Genomic DNA, 22,783 nt, shown 5'->3' with positions numbered 1-22,783 from the left:
GCCGCTGGCCTCATAGAGGGCCCAAAGGCCAAAGCCCTTCTGTGTGTTCAAGAAATACTTCCCCGGGGGCCTGGGCCTCTGTCAGCCTGTCCACCCACTGGCCACCCCTTGGCCACCCCTCAGCCACCCCCTCCCGTACCTCCAATCTGTCCATTGCTCAACAACAGCGCTCTGTGTGGGGCCCATCTTTTAGCGTTTTAAGGACAGTGTCCTGCTTCTGTCCCAGTTTCTCTGTGTCCGTTTCGGTATCCGGTTCAGCCTTGTACAGATGAGGCAACATCCTTCCAGTCTTTGAAAACCTCCCGTGAAAAGGCTTGGGATCCAAACCCCGGCACCCCTGCCTTTTCTCCCTCCCGAGAACGTGCGGGGGCTGGGGGCGGGGCAGGAGGGCAAGTGCACAGGGACAGCCATGCCTGCCAGTGGTTTGGGCCTCAGATGCCCTTTTGAGGTGGTCTTCTTCCTGGTGGGCCCAGAGCAGGTCCTCTCGCAGAGCACCTTGTTTCAAAAGTTTAGGATAAGAAAAATGCTCCTTTTTGCTTCTTGGGGTCAGAACCGGCTGCTTCTGTTTCTGTAAAGCCGCCTTTTCCTGGAGCCCCCTCGACACGTCTGCTGATGCATGAATGAGCTTGGCTACTGTGCTGGCCATCACGCACGATAGGCAAGGGTGTCCCCTCCCGGGCACAGGGCACGCCAGGCCCTCCCGCAAAGAGTCACTGCCTTACGCAGAATGAGAAACTGGGACAGCGCACCGTGAAGAGATGTAACCAACTCCTCTGTCCCGGGAAAAATACTGTAAATATTTTGTGGCTTCGATTAAGCCAGATGCTCATTGCATTCAGCGGCAGGCAGGGTCTGCCCTGCCTAAGGAGAAGCTCCGGGTGTGGGACATCGGAGGCCTGTATTTCATCAGAGGAGGGGTTTTAGGCTGCCCGGGGGGCGGAGGGGGACGTCATAACCCAGCCCTTCAGCTCGCAGCTGGGAAGCGGGGGGACAAGGCCGTCTGGGCCCAAGGAACATGACGTCAGAGGCAGATAAGGGCAGGTGTACGTGAGCGAGGCCAGGGAGAGGCAGGTGTACACGGGGCAGGGCAGGTAAGGGCAGGTACAGGTAGGCGCCCCAGCCAGCCAGGGTGCCCTATGTCCTACCCCCACCGTCCCTGCCAGATTCCTCCCTCTGCCCTTTTCCTCGACAGCAAGAGGTCGGCCTCCCTCCCGTCCCCCCACACATCAGCTATTAACCACTCACGCATTTCTTGGCAGTTTCATGCCACTTGGGCCTCAGCCACAGGCCCTGATGCCGTAAATATTCCCCGATCTCGCAGACCCCTCGGCTCCCCGCCTCTGCGCCTCCCGTGCTGTCCTCGGTATCTTAGCCAGGCCTTTTATTCCCCTCCCTCGGTGTTCCGTGAAGATATTTTCCAAGGACTTGCTCCCAAAAGCCCCCTGAGAGTGACGTCTGAACAGAATGGGAGCCGCTGGGGCGGAGGGGGACACCGAGGGGGGCGGTTCCTCCTGGAATCTGCGATGGTAGCAGGGGCTGGTCAGCTTCTCGTGCTGGGCTGGAGGGCCGGGGGCAGCAGGCAGGAGGTCAGGCTGGGCATGGGGGCTGAGGCTCTCCCCGGAGGCTGCCCCCGGGTCAGCGCATTTTGCGTCCTGCTCTGGTTCTCTCCCAGCCTCCTGCGGGTGCCAGAGCAGCCTGAAGCCTGCAGGAGGTCACAGCCCAGGGGCAGCTCTCAGCCCTCCTGGAGCTGCAGCTGGAGGTGCTCTCGTCCCCAGCGAGTGAACAGTCCCACCCGGGGAAGCTCTGGGGCCTCTGAGAGGTGCTTGGTGCTGCCGGCAGAGACCTCCACAAAACCCCTTTATTTGGTCTCTTTTGTCTTCCCCTCCCGGGACCTTCTTCTTGCTTCCAGGCGCCCCGTCTCAAATCCAGCCTCGCGCATCCCAGTCCTTGTTGGTGGCAGAGCTTTGCGGGGAAACCCCACGGGGAGTGGGTGTCATCGGTGAGGCCACGGGATGTTGGTGAAGACCGAGCCCAGACGGGGGACATCGAGGACCACCCCGGAGGTGACACGACCTGAGGCTGGGAAAGGCCAGCTAAGGAGGGAGCGGGTCAGCGGCTGCCCAACCGCTGGGCCTACTTCAGGCTCTTCCTGGGAAACGAAACACAGCAGGCGGTCCCATTGGAACCAGCTCGGAGGCTCGCGGGGCTTGCTTGGCAGGCAGACGCACAAGCCAAACGTTCCAAATTATCAACAGACAGAAGACAGCAGGGCTTCGAACACACCACACGCCATGGCTAAGTGAGGTGGATTCCAGTCATGCTCGAATGGTTCACTCTTGCACATCTGTCAGGAGCCATGTTTGTGCAAACGAACCTTCTTTGTTTGAAAAACAAAACAAGAAAGGAATTGTTTAGGAATATCTTGATATTGTTCCCTTTTCAGTATCAAACCATAGCCAGCCTGATGTTCAGTAGGAAACACTAGCTCATTCTCCTTCGATTCCGAAACAAGACACGGGAGCCTGTTAACGTCCAGGACTTCATATCTCTCTGGAAGTGCCAGCCAGTGCAATGGAATAAGGAAATTAAATAAGGAATTACTGGAGTTCCCGTCGTGGTGCAGTGGAAATGAATCTGACTAGGAACCATGAGGTGGCAGGCTCGATCCCTGGCCTCGCTCAGGGGGTGAAGGATCCGGCGTGGCCGTGAGCTGTGGTGTAGGTTGCAGATGCGGCTTGGATCCCGTGTTGCTGTGGCTGTGGTGTAGGCCAGCGGCTACAGCTCCGATTCAACCCCTAACCTGGGAACCTCCATGTGCCGCAGGTGCGGCCCTAAAAAAACACAAAGACCAAAAAAAAAAAAAAAAAGGATTTCTTTAGTATGTGCATGCATAAAAATTAAATATATCAAATTACTTTAACTAACATATAACTTAAATAGGATATTAAATAAAATATTTGAAGGCAAATTACCATTTGGGGGAGGTGAGGAAATATCTAAGGAAATCACTGAACGCTCATGACAGCGTTTAGGACGGGGCGAGACGAAACCAACAGCTTTTCTGTTTACGGACAGTAAAGAGTTGGAAACAGAGAGGAAAATGGAGACAGTCCTGGAATCGACAGAACAAGAGGGAAAAAGAACGTGGTGAGATGGAGAGGGGAAAAAACCTGGAAAAGTCTCTTAAGAGAATGAAAAAAACAAGTAGAACCACGCAAAGGACAGAGATAGAGGGTATAGGGTTGCCGCTAAGAACAGGGGCGGCTGAACCAGACTGCTGCCCGTTCATCCTCGGGAGCCCCCTCAGCTTCCATGCCTGTGACAGGGTGCTCGAGCCCGTAGGGTGCTGCTAAAAGGGTTAAAGGTGACCCTCCCGGCACCCAGAAGCCACCCGGAAAGGGCCAGTATGGCTCTTTCTTGGGAACTGCTGCCTGCGTTGCTCTTGGCACCCAGCAGGACCCTTCAAGGCCTTTCCAGAATAGACCCTCAGCCGTGTCCTCCGCCTGCCTTTTGTCCGTAGAAAACGCTTGTCCAAAAACAAACTTCATCAGAGACATGAGAAAATGCAGAAAGAAAGGAAAACGAGCAAATAAGACCTCCTAATAATAGCTGAGCCATTCGACAAAGTCAAGAACAATTAGTTCCTCCCCCAGGACTTCAAATAATATTCTGAGCGGTGTCCTTGGAGCTGTTTCGCAGACACCGAAACACCACCAGGTGGAAGACGTTAACTGTGGGCTGCCCCCCCACAGCACTTGGGAACCAGAAGGTTGAGGACGCTGCCTCCCAAGGACCTCAGCACCAGCCAATCGGAAGGGTATCCGCACGCCGGTCACGCCCTGCTCCTTGGACCCTGTAAGACCCCTCACTACCCGCTCCATGGCAGGACACGGTTTTGAGGGCACCAGTCCGCTGTGGCCTCCTTTGCCTGGCAAAGCAATAGAGCTCTTTTTTTCTACTTCACCCAAAACTCTGTCTCCGCGTTTCTATTCCTCACTGGTGAATGGAGGCTGCGTTTCAGCAACATTCTTTTTTTTTTTTTTTTTTTTTTTTTTTTGGCTTTTTGCCTTTTCTAGGGCCACTCGTGCGGCATATGGAGGTTCCCAGGCTAAGGGTTGAATCGGAGCTGTAGCCACCGACCTACACCAGAGCCACAGCAACGCAGGATCCGAGCCGCGTCTGCGACCCACACCACAGCTCACGGCAACGCCAGATCCTTAACCCACTGAGCAAGGCCAGGGATCGAACCCGCCGCCTCATGGTTCCTAGTCGGATTCGTTAACCACTGCGCCACGACGGGAACCCCTCAGCAACATTCTTAAAGAGGATCTCAACCCTTTAAGGATGCAATTCTCCCTCAAAAGATCCTTAAATTCAGTGCAATCCTGAACAAACCAGGACGAGATTTCTTAAAGTTTGTCATGCTGTTTATCTAAAGGCATAAAAAAATGCTCATATGAGAGAAGTGCAAATCAAAACTGCAAGGAGGTATCCCCTCACACGGGTCAGAACGGCCATCCTTAAAAAGTCTACACATAACAAGAGCTGGAGAGGCTGCGGAGCAAAGGGAACCCTCCTGCCCTGTCGGTGGGAATGGCGATTGGCGCAGCCCCCGTGGAGAACTGTATGAAGGTTCCTCGAAAAACTAAAAATAGAGCTACCCTATGATCCAGCAATCCCACTCCTTGGCATCTATCCAGAGGGAACTCTAATCGAAATGTTCCTAGCAGCTCTAGTCACAGCAACCAAGGCATGGAAGCAACCTGAACGTCCATCCACGGATGGACAAAGGAGATCTGACACAGGAGTTCCCGTGGTGTGGCTCCTCGGGTTAAGAACCCAACGTAGTGCCCGTGAGGATGCAGGCCTCGACTCCTGGCCTTGCTCGGTGGGTTAAGGATTCAGCGTTGCTGCAAGCATAGGTCTCAGAGGTGGCCTATCAGGTCCCAAGGTGCTGTGGCTGTGGCACAGACCAGCAGTTACAGTTCCAATTTGACCCCTAGCCTGGGAACTTCCATATGCCATGGGGATGGCCCTAAAAAAGAAGAAGAAAAAAAAAAAAAAGATCTGTTACATATATACAATGGAATATTACTCAGCCATTAAAAGGAATGAAATAACGCTATTTGCAACAGCATGGATGAATCTAGAGATTATCATATTAAGTGAAGTAAGTGAGACAGAAAAAGATAATTATCATATATTCTATAAGGAATTTAAAAAGTGATACAAATGAACTTGTTTACAAAACAGAAATAGACTCACAGACATAGAAAATAAACTGATGGTGGACTTCCCATCGTAGCTCAGCAGGAATGAATCTGACTACCATCCACGAGGATGAAGGTTCGATCCCTGGCCTCGATCAGTGGGTTGGGATCCAGCGTTGTTGTGAGCTGTGGTGCAGGTCGAAGACATGGCTCAGATCTGGCGCGGCTGTGGCTGTGGCGTCGGCAGGCAGCTGTAGCTCCGGGAATCTGGGAACCTCCATGTGCCATGGGTGTAGCCCTAAAAAGGTAAAAATAAATAAATAAATAAATATATAAAAATTTTAAATGGTTTCCAAACCCAGCAAGCATTTTATTCCTTTAGAAAGGAGTAACTATGCAAGAAATATGGTGGAGCTACTTCCATCAGGAACACAGACAAGTCTAAAGAAAAGGACTGGCCAGTTCAAGAGAGGACAAGGGTTGAACAGACCTCGCAAAAGAGGCTGTCAAAAGGGCCAGGACGTGTTCAAAAAGGTGCCCAACTTTATTAACGAACAGAGATGTGCAAAATAAACCTACGGTGAGCTCACACCCAGCGGCCCCAAATGAAAAGAGCAGAGCATACTGAGAGCCAGGGACACTGGTGGGAGCGGATGTTGACCATTCTGGAAGTCTTACAGCAGCATCTACAGCCAAGAGGCTGCGTGCGTGTGGGCACCAAAGCCGCGTGCAAGGAAGCATGTGGCACACGTTTTATCACAGACCTGGAGGCCACCTGCAGGACCCCCCCCCCGCCACAGAGACAGGAATGAGCAAGACACGCCATGTCGGCAATGAAAATGAAAGAACCAGAGCTCCCACTGAGGCTCAGCGGTAATGAACCTGACCAGGATCCATGAGGACGTAGGTTCGATCCCTGGTCTCACTCAGTGGGTTAAGGACCTGGTGTTGCCATGAGCTGTGGTGTAAGTCACAGACACAGCTCGGATCTGGCGTTGCTGTGGCTGTAGCGTAAGCCGGCAGTTGCAGCTCCAATCTGACCCCTAGCCCGGGAATTTGCATGCGCCACAGGTACGGTCCTAAAAAGACCAAAAAAAAAAAAAAAGTATAAAAAAGAGAACTATTCAATAAATGATGTTGTCACACAGGCCTAGCAATTTTTGTAAAAGAGCTAAATCTCTAATCTGCTCCCCATCCCAAAAGATAAAGATGGAGTAAAGATTTAACCATTGAATGCAAAATAACAAAACATTAGAGCGGAGTTCGCATCGTGGTGCAGTGGAAACGAATCCGACTAGGAAACATGAGGTTGCGGGTTTGATCCCTGGCCTCACTCAGTGGGTTAAGGATCCAGCGCTGCCATGAGCTGTGGTGAAGCTCAAAGACACAGCTCAGATCTGGCGTTGCTGTGGCTCTGGCGTAGGCCAGCAGCAGCAGCTCCAATTAGACCTCTAGCCTGGGGACCTCCATATGCCTCAGGTGCAGTCCTAAAAAGACAAAAGACAAAAAAAAAAAAAAAATTAGAGCAAAGCCACCAATGATTATCCTTATAATTCAAGATGGAGAAGGCCTTTCTAAGTATCAGGTGTTCTAAAGGAAAGCTGAAGTCTGGCCACGTGTGAATTGGGAGATTTTCTATGACAGCAGCCCCCAAAAGATGAAATTGAGCAAAAGGAAGGATGAGCCAGAGAACATATTTAAAGCTCCATGTTAAAACATGAGTGAATATTCTAAATATGCCAAGAATCTTTGCAAACTAAGTGTCCATTTAAAAAGTAATAGAAATCGCCAAGAACCCTAATTAAAGCTCGATAAATGACAGAAAAGAGCAAGTGATTTTAAAATACTGAAACGTGGTAAGTTTTTTCAACAAATGGTGCTGGGATAATTAACCATCCCCATGGGGGGAAAAAGAAACCTCACACCTTGTTAAAAAATTCCCTCAAAATGGATCAGAGCTCAACATAAAAGATAAAACCATACAACTTTTAGAAGACGACCTAGGAGAGAAACTTTTGCGTCTTGGGCCAGGCAAAGGGCTCTTAGGACAACAAAAGCACACTCCACAAAAGGAAAGAAAATGGATACACTGGACTCCATCAAAGTTTTACCCATCTGGGCTTTGAAAGACACACTCTAAAGAGAACAAAAAACAAGACAAAGGCTGGGAGAAAAGCCTTACCACGCACAGATCTGCTAGAGGACTCGGATCCAGACTCTTTCAAATAAGAGCTTGGAAAAACTCAGCAGCAAGAGAACAAGCTGCAAGGGAAACACGGATGCAAGGTGAGAACCACCTCTTCCCCCAAGAGGGTGGTCAGAGGGCCAGCACGCACACGAAAGGATGCTCCCTGTCCTTAACCGCTAGGGAAGCAGGTGGAAACCTGTAGGGTGACGAAAAGGAAGAAAGTGGTGAAGGTGTGCGGTCGCGGGTCCCTGGGGGCAGCGTTAAAGGCACAAGCACCTTGGGGTGGACTTTGGTGACTCCTCCTGGACTTCGGCAGACACTTGGTATGTGCGACCCAGGTATTGATCCGAAAGAAATGGAAAACGCTTCTGTCTGAATGTTCACGGCAGCTTTAGTGCTCCCGGCCAGGTCTCTGGAGGCACCTGCCCCCGGTCCCCACGCCAGCCGCTCATGTCTCCAAGGCCCTCACATCCTCCGTCATCTGCCCTGTATCCGTGGTGTCACCACACCCCACAGGTGCCTGAACGCTGTCCTCCATCCCCCGATGCCACCTCCGCGTCTCCTCCAGCCCCGCCCTCCTCGCCCGGCCACACCTCCCGAGGGCTGGGCCGGCCCCACCGGCTGTTTCTCCCCTGCTTTAGGGCTCCCACTCCCAGCTCACCCCATCCCTTCCCGCCCCCCATCTCCTCCTGAGGTCCTCAGAGACCCCCACCTTCACCGAAGGGAACCTTCCGGGGCCACCCTCCGTCCCAGTCTCTGCTCATAGCCCACTAGGAAGGACAGGTCCTCTGCTCAAACACACACGCTGTCCCTCTATGGGGCTGGAGATCCTGTCCCCAGGCCTCCCTTAGTGTTCTCGGGGGGAGGTTGGAGGAGGGGCCGGGGGCTGGGGCTGGTTCACCCACTGGCCCCATCAGCAAAAGAGGTGGCCAGTCCACTTGGGCAGGAGGCAGGTGGAATAAGCGGGAAATTTATGCACAGACTTGAACCCAAGACCAGTGGATATGGGATCCACCCACCAAACCTTGAGGTTTATAGGGAAACCAGGGCTGGCTGAGCTGCTATCAGGGGCCAGTGTTGGGGGCTCAGCAAACGACGGGGGCCCTGCATGCACAGCTATGAATCCGGATCCGTCTCAGAGAAGAGGTGTCTTTGGAAATCTCCCCCCACCACAAACCAAAGAGGACAGGCCCCCTGGGTGCATAAGACACGGGCTGGGGTGGTGCCCCCAGGGAGCGTTCTTATCAACCCCACCGTGGTGGCTTGCAGGACCCAAAGCAAATCTCCTAACAGTTTAAGTTGGACAGATGAGCGGAGGCAATATTCTTTTAGCATTTTCATTTTAAATGCATGAATGATGGAAACGTGACCCTCTGGGCTGTCCCCACCCTCTGGGAAGCTGCTGGAGCCTTTGGTAGGCTTCCCAATTCCTACCAAGCCTCGTCCCTGTCCTTCCGAGGTCAGAAGCAAGGAGATGAATTCTAGAGAGAAGAGGTGACATAAAAGTCAAAAGAAAATGTCAGCAGTGAATTCGTTGACTTTCTGCTACAGGAGCCGAATTAAGGCTTCCCCACCAGCAGCCTGGCAGAGAGGGTCCGAGGGTTCCAACTCTACCCAGCAACCCCCACCCCCAACAAATGGGAAGCAGGACACGGAGTTGTTTTATTCGTGGACATTTCGCTCTCTTTCTCTGGGCTGCTGGGAGCCTGTAGTGCCGGGCATGGGGAGGGTCCACCAGGTTTTAGGAAAAAAGACGCTGCTCAGCCCCCTTCTCACCCCCTTGGGAGGGGCTGGGTGTGGGGCCTTGGACAGCAGGCTCTTTCTGGGGAGCCCCAGAGCCCTAGCCCAGCCCAGCAGACTGGAAACCGCCCCCCCCAGGGCAGGTCCCACCCCAGGGCCGGCTGTGATGGACAAGCCAGGGTCACTGAAGTTCTCATGAACTTCAGCCCAGGGACTCCCTGGGCACCCCTAGGGACCAGCTCATGCACCCCAGGGGAGCCACGGCACTGAGACCCCCCCCAACTTCTTCATTTGTCGAATTCCTCTAACAGGAAGTTCCCATCATGGTTCGGTGGTAAGGAACCCGACTAGTATCCGTGAGAAGGTGGGTCTGATCCCTGGCCTCACTCAGTGGGTTAAGGATCCGGCATTGCCGTGAGTTGTGGTGTAGGTTGCAGATGCAGCTTGGATCCCGCATTGCTGTGTCTGTGGTGTAGGCCAGCAGCTGAAGCTCCAATTGGACCCCTGGCCTGGGAATGTCCATATGATGTGTGTGTGGTCCTAAAAAGACAAAAAAAAAAAAAAAAAAATTCCTCCAACAAACTGGCCTTCCAGGTGGGAACAGACCATTCATTGTTTCCATGGCAGCAGAAGCTTGGAGACTGGAGGGGACCATGAAGGGGAAACATCCCCCGCCCCTGCCCCTGTCACCACATGTCCCCTTCATTGTCCCACTGCATTGTTCCAACACGGACCCAGTGTCCCCCCGGGAGGTGGAAATGTTGCAGATGCTACAGGGCTGCAAGCAGGATGCGGTCAGACTTGCATTTGCATAAGTGATCATGTAGTTATTAGTCTAATTACGTTATTATCTTTCATTAAGTATGTTATTGTTACATTGTTTCAACATCGTTACATTGTTATTATTGCTGTTAGGTATTAAAATAATAGGGTCCTAGGATAACACGTTTCTTTCAGGGCAGACACGAGAGACAAAAATCACCCTCTTGGGGGCACCACCTAGCCCTGTGGGATCCACTTCTCTCCCAAGCATATCCCTGAGGTGGGGGAGACCTAGTTTTGGGAGGAGGGGGTGGAGCGAGTGGGGAGGAAGAGGGCCACACAGGCTTCCTTGATTCCGGAATTTTTCCAGTAACACTGGTGCTATTGGGCCCTTGCAACTTTGGGGACCTCAAAACCACCCCACCCACACCCCGTCAGCAACAGGAAATTGTGCTTTCAGCACAATTTCGTTGCAGATTTGACAAGACAGGCGGTGGAGGAATGCATTTCAGAAGTCTGGACCACGGAGAAGGGAAGCCACTTTCAGGGAGGCAGGCTCCTGGTGGGCGGGTGCAGCTTGGAGCCGGCACCTGCTCTGCGATCTGGCCCCGGTCCCGTTGTACCAGCTGCATGGTGTTGGGGCGCTTACTTACGCATGCTGAGCCCCGCATCCCCTGTTTGTCTAACGTGGATGCTAATAGTATGTGTGTCACTGAGTTCTAGGAGGGCAAATGAAGTCGTGCTCGGGCAGGGGTTCAGCACAGAGCCTGCCACGTAGCCAGTGCTCTTTCACGGTTGGCTGTTGTCATCACAAAGACGGCTGTGGGGGACCCGGGGCTATTTAATCCAGAAAGAGAAGGAGGCCCTGGGGCTGCCATCAGACCACTAAAGAAGCGGCAGGTGAGAGCTGAGTTAGACTTTGTCTCACTCTTGTGATGTGGGCTCAATACAAAGGACTTTCCTGGACGTCAGGTCGGGAGCTCCCTGTGTTGGACTCGGAGTACACACTCGAAGTCGAGAGTTTGGAGTGGGACGTATGGAAACGTCGGGGGCTGATTTTAGAGCTCATTTCAGAATGCAGAGGCTATAGATTTGATTTTTTGGACAATAATAAAATTAATGGATGTTTAAATTCAATTTTGAATGAAGAGTAAGAGACGGATTGGAGTCTGGGGTGAACAGAGGCAAACGAGGATGTACAGGATGGATAAACAGCAAGGTCCTACTGCGTGGCGCAGGGAACTCCCTTCAATGTCCTGTGATAAACTTTAACGGAAAAGAATATGAAAAAGAATGGATACGTGTATATGCACCATTGAGTCACTTTGCGGTACAGCAGAAATTAACATAAAATTGTAAGTCAACTCTACTTCAATAAAAAAGTTTTTAATTCTAAGAAATTAAAAAAAAAAATTAGGAGTTCCGTTGTGGCTCAGTGGGTTAGGGACCTGAAGCTGTCTCTGTGAGGATGCAGGTTCGATCCTTGGCCTTGCTCAGTGGGTTAAAGATCTAGTCTTGCCGCAAGCTATGGTGGAGTCTGCAGGCAAGGCTCGGATCTGGTGTGGCTGGGGTTGTGGCATAGGACTGCAGCAGTACCTCTGATTCAACCCCTAGTCTGGAAACCTCCATATGTGGCAGGTGTGGCCCTAAAAAGGAAAAAAAAAAAAATTAAATAAGCGGTTTTTTAAAAAAAAAAAAAGAGTAGAATATTTCCCTGTGCATCTTGGCCAATGTCTCTGCCAAGGGGACCCGTTTCCGCCCAGGCCAGCTCTCCTTCTAGATCAGGGAGCCATAGTCTCGAGTTCTAGAGCTGTGGCCTTTCCGGATGCCTGCTGGACCAAGGTGTTGGGTGCTGCCCTCTTGCCCCTGTGGCCCGTTTCAACCAGCATCCTGTCTGAAAGACAGCGCCTTCCTGGGTCCACAGCTGGGCCAAGAGTTCCTTCCACCCTTTGCTGGACACAAGCTTGGAAGTCTCTGTGTTGCTTCTGGGAGGTGCGAGGCCCCCTGCAGTGCCCGGGGCACACCCCGAGAAGGAAAGTGTTGGACTATCCCCGCCTGCGTTCAGGTTGAGAAGTGGGCCTGGTGTGGATTCTGCAGTGGGACCCCCGATGTTGGCTGGAGGAGCGAACACGGGGTGCTCGTGGGCTTTCTAACCCTCGGAGGTGGGCGCCCGAGGACAAAAAAGGGGTCCAGCTCAACCGTTGGTCCCCAGAACTGCTCCTAAGCCCCGTCAATGAGGAAGGATTCCCGCTCTCCCTAAGCCAGTCTATGCCCCAGCCCTGGCAGCAGGGTTAATTGGTCCAGAAATAACTTAATTACAGAATGCACGGCACGGAGAATTTCGACAGCATCTTCCACCGAGTGATTCCTTCCCTTCACCTTGCCGTGCATGTGCCCGACGTGCCTTTAATGGGATCGCGGCAGAGAGCTTACAGTAAAAGCCTCACAGGCCAAGAGAGGACCACATATTGCTGCAGCAAGAGATACAAAAAAAAAAAAAAAAAAAACAGCGGAGACTGAAACCAAAAAGAAGATGTGGAACAAAGATGCAGAGAGACTCGGGGAAGAGGCGGTCCCGTCGATGCTTTGCATAACAGCAAAATACAGATTCCGTACCTGCATCCTTTGACTTTATCTGATTTTTGATTCTGTGATAAGAGTTATGAGTTTCTGTGGCCACATGTGTTGTGGAAAAGAGCAGATTAAGTGGCAGGCATGGCGAAGAAACATAAGAGCAGCGAGTTGGAGGTGGCTTTTGTCCGGCTTAAGACTCTCCAGGCTGAGCCTTGGGCAGCCCGGAGGTGAGCGCTGTGCCCTGTGGTTTGGGTCGGGCCACGTCTCGCGCAGGTAGAGCAGAGGGTATGGTGGACTCACCAACCGTGGCGTGAGGTCGGGCTGGAACGGATTCCCAATTGCAACTGACTGGCTTCCAAAGGCTTCATTTTGGCCCTTGGGTAGCTTTCTTTTTCACGTGCCCTGTCTCCTTGATTTGGCTCTTGGGATTAATAACTATTGAAAGGGCTGTGAAAGAGGCTGCCAAGCAAATTGCAGAGAAGTGCTGATGATAATTGCCCGGGGAAGCTGGGGGCTCTGTGGATTGCTGCGGCTTGGCAGACGGTCCAGCGGTCCATGAAAGCCAGGGCATCGTTGCACCAGTTCCGATACGTGGCTGGAACGGGGAGCCCGAGACCTGTTAGCTGGACGAGGGGACCCGCCCTTGGGGCTGCACAGGCAGCTGCTGGCCCCATCTGGAGAAGGCAGTGCTGGCAGAGGCCCCTCAGCATCCTTACCTTAGGGATGCCATCCTGCCCCAGCACGGGAGGATACCAGGGCTGCCAGCAGGGAGCCAGGCAGGTTTTAGATCAGAGAGTAAAGAATGCGATAGGTTAGGCTCCTGTTTTCTTTCCTAACGTAACTGATGAAGAAATGTTTCTTTTCTTTGTTCTTTTTTTATGACTGAATCTGCGGCATAAGGAAGTGCCCAGGCTAGGGGTTGAATTGGAGCTACAGCTGCCAGCCTACACGACAGCCACAGCAACACCAGATCTGAGCCACATCCGTGACCTATGTCACAGCTTGCAGCAACACCAGATCCTTAACCCACTGAGCCAAGCCAGGGATCAAACTTGCATCCTCATGGATATCATGTCAGGCTCCATTTTTTTTTTTTTTTGTCTTTTTAGGGCTGCACCTTTGGCATAAGGAAGTTCCCAGGCTACGGATCAAATCAGAGCTACAGCCGCCGGCCTACGCTACAGCCACAGCAACGTGGGATCCAAGCTGCGTCTGCAACCTACACCACAGCTCTTGGTTATGCTGGAGCTTTATCACACTGAGTGAGGCCGGGGATCAAACCCCTATCCTCATGCATACTAGTCGGGTTCGTTACCACTGAGCCGAGACAGGAACGCCCTATGTCAGGTTCTTAACCCAGTGAGCCACAAGGAAAACTCTAAGAAATATGTCTTTTTAAAGACCTGGCAAGCTTCAACAAGAGAGAGAGGAGTGGTGCTGGAGGCAGCTGGGAGGAACTTGTATCAGTCAGTGAGGACTGAGATATACTGTGTGACAAACATCCCCTAATTCTTGTTGGTTTAACACAATAACTGCTGGTGTCCCCCTCACCACTGTGGGTCTTGGTGGCTTCTAGAACAGCTTTCCTCCACGTGAATCCAAAATTGTCAGAGCACAGGAGGAGAGGGGCCAGGAGATCTCCCTGGCTCATAAACACCTCCTTACCTGTGTATGCTCTCTCCTCACTGGCCAAGGAAGGCCACGTGGCCATGTCCAACTTTAAGGGGACCAGGGATGGAATATTCTCTGGCATGTGCTCAGGAAAGGGAGGAGAACCAGAAATGGGAGGGACCAGCCTCAGTGACGCATACGATGAGGCTGTGTCTTACACAGAAATCGGGGACAAGCTTCCTAGGGACCGAGCCTTCATTTGTGCTCCCAGCATCTGGCAGATTATTCAGACAGGGGTCATTTCCACTCCCTGGCAGCATGCAGCCTGCTTCCCTTCTACATGAGGAAGAAAGGGAAGGAGTTCCCATGGCAGTGCAGTGGGTTAAGGACACAACTGCAGCAGCTTGAGTTGCTGCACAGGTGTGGGTTAGATCCCCAGCCTGTGCAGTGGGTTAAGGATCTGGCATTGCCTCAGCTGCAGCATAGGTCACAGCTGTGGCTCGGACTCAATCCCCAGCCTGGGAACTTCTGCAGGCTGCAGGTGCAGCTGAAAAAGAAGGAAAAAAAAAAAAAAAAAAAAAACGAAGAAGAAAGAGAATATTGAAATCCGAGGTGTGCACACACTCCTAAAATTGTGGCCTCGGAGTTTATAGGGTTAAAGAGCTAGTCTTGAAGTCAAAAAGGCCTGAATTTGTTATCTACAGTTGTGTTCAAAAGCCGCACCCACAGCATTTGGAAGTTCCCAGGCTAGGATTTGAATTGGAGCTCCAGCTTCGGGCCACAGACACAGCCACAGCCACAGATCCAAGCTGCATCTGCGACCTACACCGCAGCTCACGGCAACACTGGATCCTTAACCCACTGAGCGAGGCCAGGGATCGAACCCGTGTCCTCATGGATACTAGCCCGGTTCTTAATCCACTAAGCCACGATGGGAACTCCTGAATTCGTCTTCTAAACCTCCGATTTCTCACCTTTCAAACAGCGATAATAATAACTACCTTATCTGGTTGTGATGAGAACTGAATAAGGTAATTCAAGCAAAAGCTCGCAGTGTTAAAGGTGCGTCGTTATTAGCTGTCAGTGTCCGCATCATTAGCGGAAATTATCTCCTACCAACTAGCATGCTCACTATTTAAACCCCCAAAACAATGTGGATTTAAATCGTTCACATCGTAGCTCAGTGGAAACGAACGTGACGAGTATCCACGAGGACGCAGGTTCAATCCGATCCCTGACCTCGCTCAGTGGGTTAAGGATCCGGTGTTGCCGTGAGCTGCGGTGAAGCTCACAGATACAGCTTGGATCGTGCGTTGCTGGGGCTGTGGTGTAGGCGGGCAGCTGCAGCTCTGACTCGACCCCTGGCCTGGAACCTCCATGCGCCGCGGGTGCGGCCCTAAAAAAAGACAAAAGACAGACAACAACGTGGAGCAAGATTTGAAGAACTGCTGTGCCCACACCAAAGATCACTGTTAGTCGCTTACCCAGCAGAACCCCAGCTTCCTCTTCTTTCTTTCCATACGTGCACCAGATTGTATCCTGCAAACAGCTGCTCTACACTCCCCTCACTTCCTGCTCCCCCACCTGGAACGCACACCGCCATGCGCCGCGCCCCCCGCCCCCGTTGATTTGCCTTGCTTTGTTCGGTGATGGATGGACTCACAGTTCTGGGCTGGCAGAGGGATGCTGGCCAGCCCTCACACACCCCTGACGTCACCATGACAGGCTGCTCCTCTGGCCTCGGCCCAGAATGAGGGACACGTGCAGGGGAGCTACCCATGTTCACCTGACCCCCCCTCCCCGGCCTGCATCCAGCCCAGCAGGGCCCTGGCTTCCCCGCCCCGGACATTCTGGTGAAGAAGAAACACAGGCTTGGGGGTGGAGAGCTGCTGAGATTTCAGGGTTATTTGTCATCACAGCAGACACTGATGGATACACTTTGAAATGTGAAAAGACCTTGAGCTGGGATCGCAGACTGACATTCGAGATTAGCACCAAAGAAGACATGTCTGTTGGAGTTCCCATCGTGGCTCAGGGGTTAGCGGATCCGACCAAGAACCATGAGATTGCGGGTTCGATCCCTGGCCCTGCTCAGTGGGTTAGGGATCTGGCGTTGCCGTGAGCTGTGGTGTAGGTCGCAGACGCAGCTCGGATCCCACGTTGCTGTGGCTCAGGCGTGGGCTTGGCAGCTACAGCTCCGATTGGACCCCTAGCCTGGGAAGCTCCATAAGCCATGGGTGCGGCCCTAAAAAAGTCAAAAAGACAAAAACAAAAACAAAAAAAGACGTATCTGTTAATACAGAAAGACATCTCCAATATGCCATAGTTTGAAAAACGACTAGTTTGAAAATAGGCTTGCTATGATATATATTTTCATATGCAGCCATAGATATATAAATACAGAACAATTCGCCTGCAAAAATATATACTGAAAGATTCACAATATTTGCCTCTTGCTGTTGGGAATTATGAGTGATTCTTTACAAATCATGTTCCATATTCTTTTTTTTTTGGCCATGTCCTTGGCATGCAGAAGTTCCTGGGCCAGGGATGAACCTGCACCACAGCAGTGACGATGCTGAGTCCTTAGACACTAGGCCATCAGGGAACTCCCTGTATTCTTTTTTAATTATAAAACGATTACACAGATAGAAAAAAAAAAAAAAAAAAAAAAAAAAAAAAAAACCAAATACTGTGATATCATATCCAATGAATAAAATCAGTTTTTCTCCTATTTTGACACCTAGTCTCGCTGATCGGAAATAATTTCTTGCTGTCCTTCTCAAAAGGTTCCCAGGTAGCCATATTTTCAAGTGACTCTGATTTACCACATGGCCAAAAAACTAACTAGTTTTTTCACTTAACCAGTCTCTAAGTGAAAAGACATAATGGCCTAAAATAATGTTGTAAAAAATAAAATAAAATAATGTTGTAGCCAAGACCAATTCTTAATGTCCCTACACAGAACTCATCTGTTTCTCCTTAAAACTGGATCAAATTTTAATCCCCAAACGATTCTAGAAATAAGAAAAGTCTTTGTGCCCTATTTGTTTACCCAGTTGAAAGGTTTATATTTAGCTTTGAAAAACACATCTCATTTCATGCAAGAATGCAGGATTATCCATGACGTCATTAGATCCATCTTTACATCTTTGTTAAAGGATTTTAAAGGAAGGAACCCCTTTCATAAAGATCTGGTCAATTCTCCAGCAACTTCCCAGCCTACCCTGCAGCTTAAAAATTCTCCCACTTAGTGCAATTTGTAGTGATGAGATGAAGCCACGTGAATGGGAAGGAAAATAAACCAACATATTAGGTTCTTTGGAAGCTTATTGTGTGTTCGTTTCTATGATCCAAATATGAGACTCATGGAAGCAACAGGGAAAAAAGGTCAAGTGGAGTCTGGCAAGATCCGTATATGGAACAGCCGGCTATAAACTGACAGGTGAGGGCAGGCTCCCAAGAAGGCAAGAGTGGTTTTCTCTTTTGTTTTTTTCTTTTTTCTTTTCTTCGAAGTGAAGCATCTCTCCTGGTAACGAAAGAGTTAAGTCCTTGAAACTGGCTTTTTTTTTTTTAGGGCTGCGACCACAACATATGGAAGTTCCCAGGCGAGGGGTTGAATTGGAGCTGCAGCTGCCGGCCTGCACCACAGCCATAGTAACACGAGATCCAAACCATGTCTGTGACCTACACCAAAGCTCACGGCAACACCGGATCCTTAACCTACAGAGTGAGACCAGGGATGGAACCCACATCCTCATGGATACTAGTTGGGTTCGTAAGCGGCTAAGCCACAACGAGAGCTTGGAAACTGGCTAATTTACCATGGACTGTGACCTGTCCTGGGGTGAGCGGAAGCCCCGCCTCCCAGGAAGGTGGTTTCACCATCCAGGATGTAGAAGGAAAGACCTGTGGAATACGAGCTCCCTGGTGGCTCGGAAGCTTAAGGACCTGGCGTTGTCACTGCTGTGGCTCAGGTTCAGTCCCTGGCCTGGAAATTTCTGCATGCCATGGGTGTGGCCCCAAAAAAACCCAAAACAACAACAACAAACAACAGAAAGACCTGTAGAATAAGGCATGAGGTCCAGCTGGGGGGCAGGTCCTGGTCGGGGTCTCAATGGCCTTTGTCGAGTAGGGGGAGGGTAGTCTTTGGTCCTTTAATCAAGCCTTCCAGTCTCCTCTTTTTGACACTTTTTTTCATGTTGTTTAAAATTTTATTTCAATTAGAGTTGATTTACAATGTTGTGTCAATTTCTGCTGTACAGCCCCCCCCACACACACACACACGCACACACATTCCTTTTCTCAAACTATCTTCCATCATGTTCTATCCCAAGAGATGGGACATAGCTCCCTGTGCTGTCCCGTGGGAGACCCTTGTCTAGATGACCCATAATCTCTTGGGGGCCTCCCCGTCCCCAGGAATCCCACCCATCATCGTGCCTTCGCTCAGATCTGGGGAACCTGCGGGGCGGTGGGCGGGGGGAGCAAAGAGAACAAAGACGGGGAACTGGAAGCAGAGCCGTGGCCACCGGGAAACAAGGCAGTAGGTTCTCGAAACATCAGACACACCCCCTCCGTGCGACCCAGCCACGCTCCCCGAGGTACTTACTGGAGAAACACGAGCACATGTCCACAGCAACGCGTGCGCCCGAATGCTGACCGCAGCTCGATGTGTACCCGCCCAGACATCCATCAGCAGGTGAACGGCCCAGCGAAGTGTGGTACCTCCACGCCTCAGAGACACCTCGGGAAGACGGAGTGAGCTGTCAACAGAGGCGGTGATCCACGTCAGTTTCAAAATAATGATGCTCTGAGTTCCTATCATAGCTCAGCAGTCACAAACCCGACTGCATCCATGAGGACGAGGGTTCAATCCCTGGCCTCGCCCAGTGGGTTAAGGATCTGGCATTGCTGTGGCGTGGGCTGGCAGCTGCGGCTCCGAATCGACCCCTAGCCTGGGAATTTCTATATGCCACAGGTGCAGCCCTAAAAATAGCAAAAACAAAAACAAACAAAAAAAAAATCCACCTTACCAATTTGTACACTTTTTTTTTTCTTTAGGGTCATACCCGTTCCATAAGGAAGTTCCCGGGCTAGGGGTCGAATCAGAGCTACAGCTGCCGGCCTACACCACAACCACAGTAACGTGGGATCGGAACCATGTCTGCAACCCGCACCAGAGCTCTCGCAATGCCGGGTCCTTAACCCACTGAGCCAGGCCAGGGATTGAACCCAAATCCTCATGGGTACTAGTGGGATTCGTTTCCACTAAGCCATGATGGGAACTCCTGAATTATATGCTGTAAACGTGGGCAGCTTACTGCACCTCAATTATACCTCAATCAAGTGGTAAAATAACAAACTCCCAGCCCTGCCCCTTGCTGGCTGTGTGACCTTGAGGATTTGACTTCACCTCTCTGAGCATGTCCCCACTCTGAAATTACGGGGATCTTTTTTTTTTTTTTTTTCCTGTCTTTTTTTTTTTTTTTTTTTTTTTTTTGTCTTTTTGCTATTTCTTGGGCCGCTCCTGCGGCATATGGAGGTTCCCAGGCTAGGGGTCGAATCGGAGCTGTAGCCACCAGCCTATGCCAGAACCACAGCAACTCGGAATCCAAGCCGCGTCTGCAACCTACACCACAGCTCACGGCAACGCCGGATCGTTAACCCACTGAGCAAGGGCAGGGACCGAACCCGCCACCTCATGGTTCCTAGTCGGATTCGTTAACCACTGCGCCACCACGGGAACTCCTACGGGGATCTTAGTGTTGATTTCCTAGCGCCGTTTCGCGTGCACGGAGATGCTGCATCGTGAGCTGCTCCTTGTCTCAGGCACAGGGAGCTGGCTGCAGCTGGCAGGTGCGGAACTTGACGATCAGCCATGGGAAAGACATTTTAACCAGACACAAGTCCTTACAGAAACCAGTAGACCAAGTAAAAACGACCTCGGAAATTTTAGGAAAGAGTCCAGGCCCGAGGGGCAGGGGAGAAACAGGGCCCAGAGCTTGGCAGTTCTTTCGTCTATAGGCAACAAGCACCTTGAGATGACCTTGAGGCCTGACTTTCAGCCTGACCCCCAACAGGAACTATGGCTCTGATACGATTTAAGGCAGAAATACATAAATTGATGTTTTGGCCAAGATTATCCTTTGCTGGGCTTCAGCCACAAAAACACTCAAGAAAATTGAAGAGGCTCGAAGGCCTGAGCAGAGCCCACCTGGGCTCCGTGCCTGGCGGGGCTGTTTCAGGGTTACTCACCTGCGCGGTTTGGCAGCGTAGCTGGAGGCCCAGTAATCACAGCATTTTACCCCCGCTGGGCCCTCCCTCAATCGCACCTTGAGGAAGATAAATAGGAGAGGGCTTAGGAAGCGGGAACAGGGTGTCTTCAATCCGCTCTTTGTTTGCTGGGCTGGCAAGGGTGGCAGGGGGCGGGGTGCTGGGCGAGACTGACGGTGATGCTGGCGGCCGAACACCACCCCTTTGTCCTCGCTTGTCACAGGGCCTTTGGAATCCACTGCTGGGGGTGGGGTGGGGTGGAGGCAGGGTTACTTTCCCTGCTGTGACCAGCTGTGGCCCTTGGGCACCTTTCTGTCCAGGGGTGTGTCCTCCAGAGCGCAGGCAGCCTCAGCCACCCCAGGGCAGTCGCCTTTCCCTGGGAGATGCAGACGCATCTGAGGGCATCTTTAAGAGGGCAGCAGGGGTGGCAGTGGGCCCCAGAAAACTCAAGGATCCCCCCAGATCCGTGGTCCTCTGTGGACAGGGAGCCGTTTCTGGTCTGTTCGGGTCCCAAGGGGGGGTTGTCACCCCCAACCAGGCCCCGTGCTACCCTGGAGCCTTCCCCGTCTGCAGGACTGACTCCAAGTCTCACAGAGACGGGGGCAGGTGGCACCCGCTCTGGGTCCCCCTGACACTCCTGACCTTCCAGCCTTGCCCTTGGCACTCCGGGAACAGACGCACCACGGATGACCCCGTTTTAGCCTCTACTGTTCCCATGGCTCCTGGGCAGTCCCAATCCTGGGGGGTCCTTGGACTCCTATGGAACAGTGTCCCCTCCTGGAAGCCTGCCTGGACCGCCCGAGGCAGGGTGACAGCCCTGGGCTCCACATGTGCTCTGTTCCTCCCACCTTCTCTGGCTGGGGGTCCCTCCCCCACTTAGACCGAGAAGGGCCATATCTTGGTCACTTTCGAATCCTTGGGGCCAGGTTTGGGGCCAGGCACGGAGACGGCCCCAGTACACCTGCTCCGCGAGGACTGAATGAAACCGGCCTGCTTTCTTCCCTCCCTCATTTTCTCTTTCAGTTGAGTGCAGTTGATTGACAGCGTCGTGTTAGTTTCTCGTGTGCAGCACTGTGATTCGAATGCATTGCTTTCCAGCTTCTTTTCCACTCTGGGTTATTACAAGACACTGGCTCTGGTTCCCTGTGCTCCCCAGCAGGTTCCCGCAGTTTGTCTATTTTACATACCGGCAGGTGGACCCGTCCATGCCAACCTCCTAGTTATGCCTCCCCCAGCCCTGGCTTTCCTAGGGGAGTGTAGGGTCTCATGTCTCGAGAAGAAAGAAGAGGCAGCTGACAGACGGTCCGTGCCCGTCAGGAGGGGAGAGGCCAGCTTCTCGGAGCTTCCTTGTGGACGGATGCTGGCTGCCTGGTGCAGAACAGGCCCGGCTGGTCGGGTGGGTTGTGCGGGGCAAGAATCCGGAAGAAGGACGGTCTGTCTTCATAATCCAGCTTGTTGGCCGCAAACAATAAAACAGGGCAGGATTGTTCAGAGATGCTGGACGGCCTCCATGAGAAAGACCCCACTGGACCGAGAGGCCTGTTCAGGAATGTGCAGAGCCTGGGAACCCCCGGGGGCAGTGGGAGCCGGGCACGAGGGCACAGGGAAGGGGGCCCGTGTGCCTGAGCGGCTGGCCCTGGCTCAAGACTCAGCCGGACACATTTCTTCCCAGCTCAGTGGTCAACGACATTACTGTGTGTGAGACTCTGTGTTATGTGCCAACCTGACTGGGACGTGGGGCACCCAGATATTTGATGGAAGACGATTGGGCCTGTCTGGGAGGGTGTTTCTGGATCCACAGACTGAGGCAAGCACAGTGTCCTCCCCAAAGTGGGTGGGCCTCGTCCAATCAGGTGGGGGAGGGTCTGAGTTGATCAAAAGGCTGAGGAAGGGAGATTCACCTTCTCTTCCTGATGGTCTCTGAGCTGGGACAGTGGCTTCTCCTGCCTTTGAACTCGAATTCAGTTGAGAACTGGCCCCATTGGTTCTCTGGGGTCTGGGCTTCTCAGAGGCCAAAATTAGGTGAGCCAGTTCCTTATAAATAATACGCGTGTGTGTGTGTGCGTGTGCGTGTGTGTGTGTGTGTGTGTGTGGTCCTGTTGGTTCTGTTTCTCTGGAGAGCCCTGATGAATAGGCCATGGTACCTGAAACTGCCCCTGAGGGGGTATTTACACCATGGGAATACATGCTACACACATGCCGGTGCCACAAACCAGCCCCCTCCCTAGACGCCACCCCAGCAGCAGGGCCTCCCCGCCCTGGGCCACCCCTGCCACCTGGAGACTTCCTCAGGCCAAGCAGGGCCATGTGGCTCCTCTCTGGGCTCCACCTGTGACCCCTATCGGAGCTGATGGGGACAACAGCCCGGGGACGTCCCTTCCCGAGGCAGAGCTGTGGGACCCCCTCGTTGGCCTCCAGCCCT

The 22,783-nt window shown here is 52.2% G+C and overlaps 1 long non-coding RNA gene across 1 annotated transcript; it reads right to left on the bottom strand.

The window, feature by feature from the left end:
- Positions 16,778 to 20,486, bottom strand: LOC110259707. The gene is made up of 3 exons (XR_002342098.1): positions 20,344 to 20,486; positions 18,698 to 18,851; positions 16,778 to 17,614 (listed from the first exon to the last, which is right to left on the bottom strand). It is a non-coding gene; the product is annotated as an uncharacterized LOC110259707 (long non-coding RNA).

This window comes from Sus scrofa, chromosome 2 (assembly GCF_000003025.6).
Source record: "Sus scrofa isolate TJ Tabasco breed Duroc chromosome 2, Sscrofa11.1, whole genome shotgun sequence".
NCBI classification, from domain to species: domain Eukaryota; kingdom Metazoa; phylum Chordata; class Mammalia; order Artiodactyla; family Suidae; genus Sus; species Sus scrofa.
Note: the sequence above shows the minus strand (reverse complement) of the source record. Positions and strands in the feature narration are given on the sequence as shown.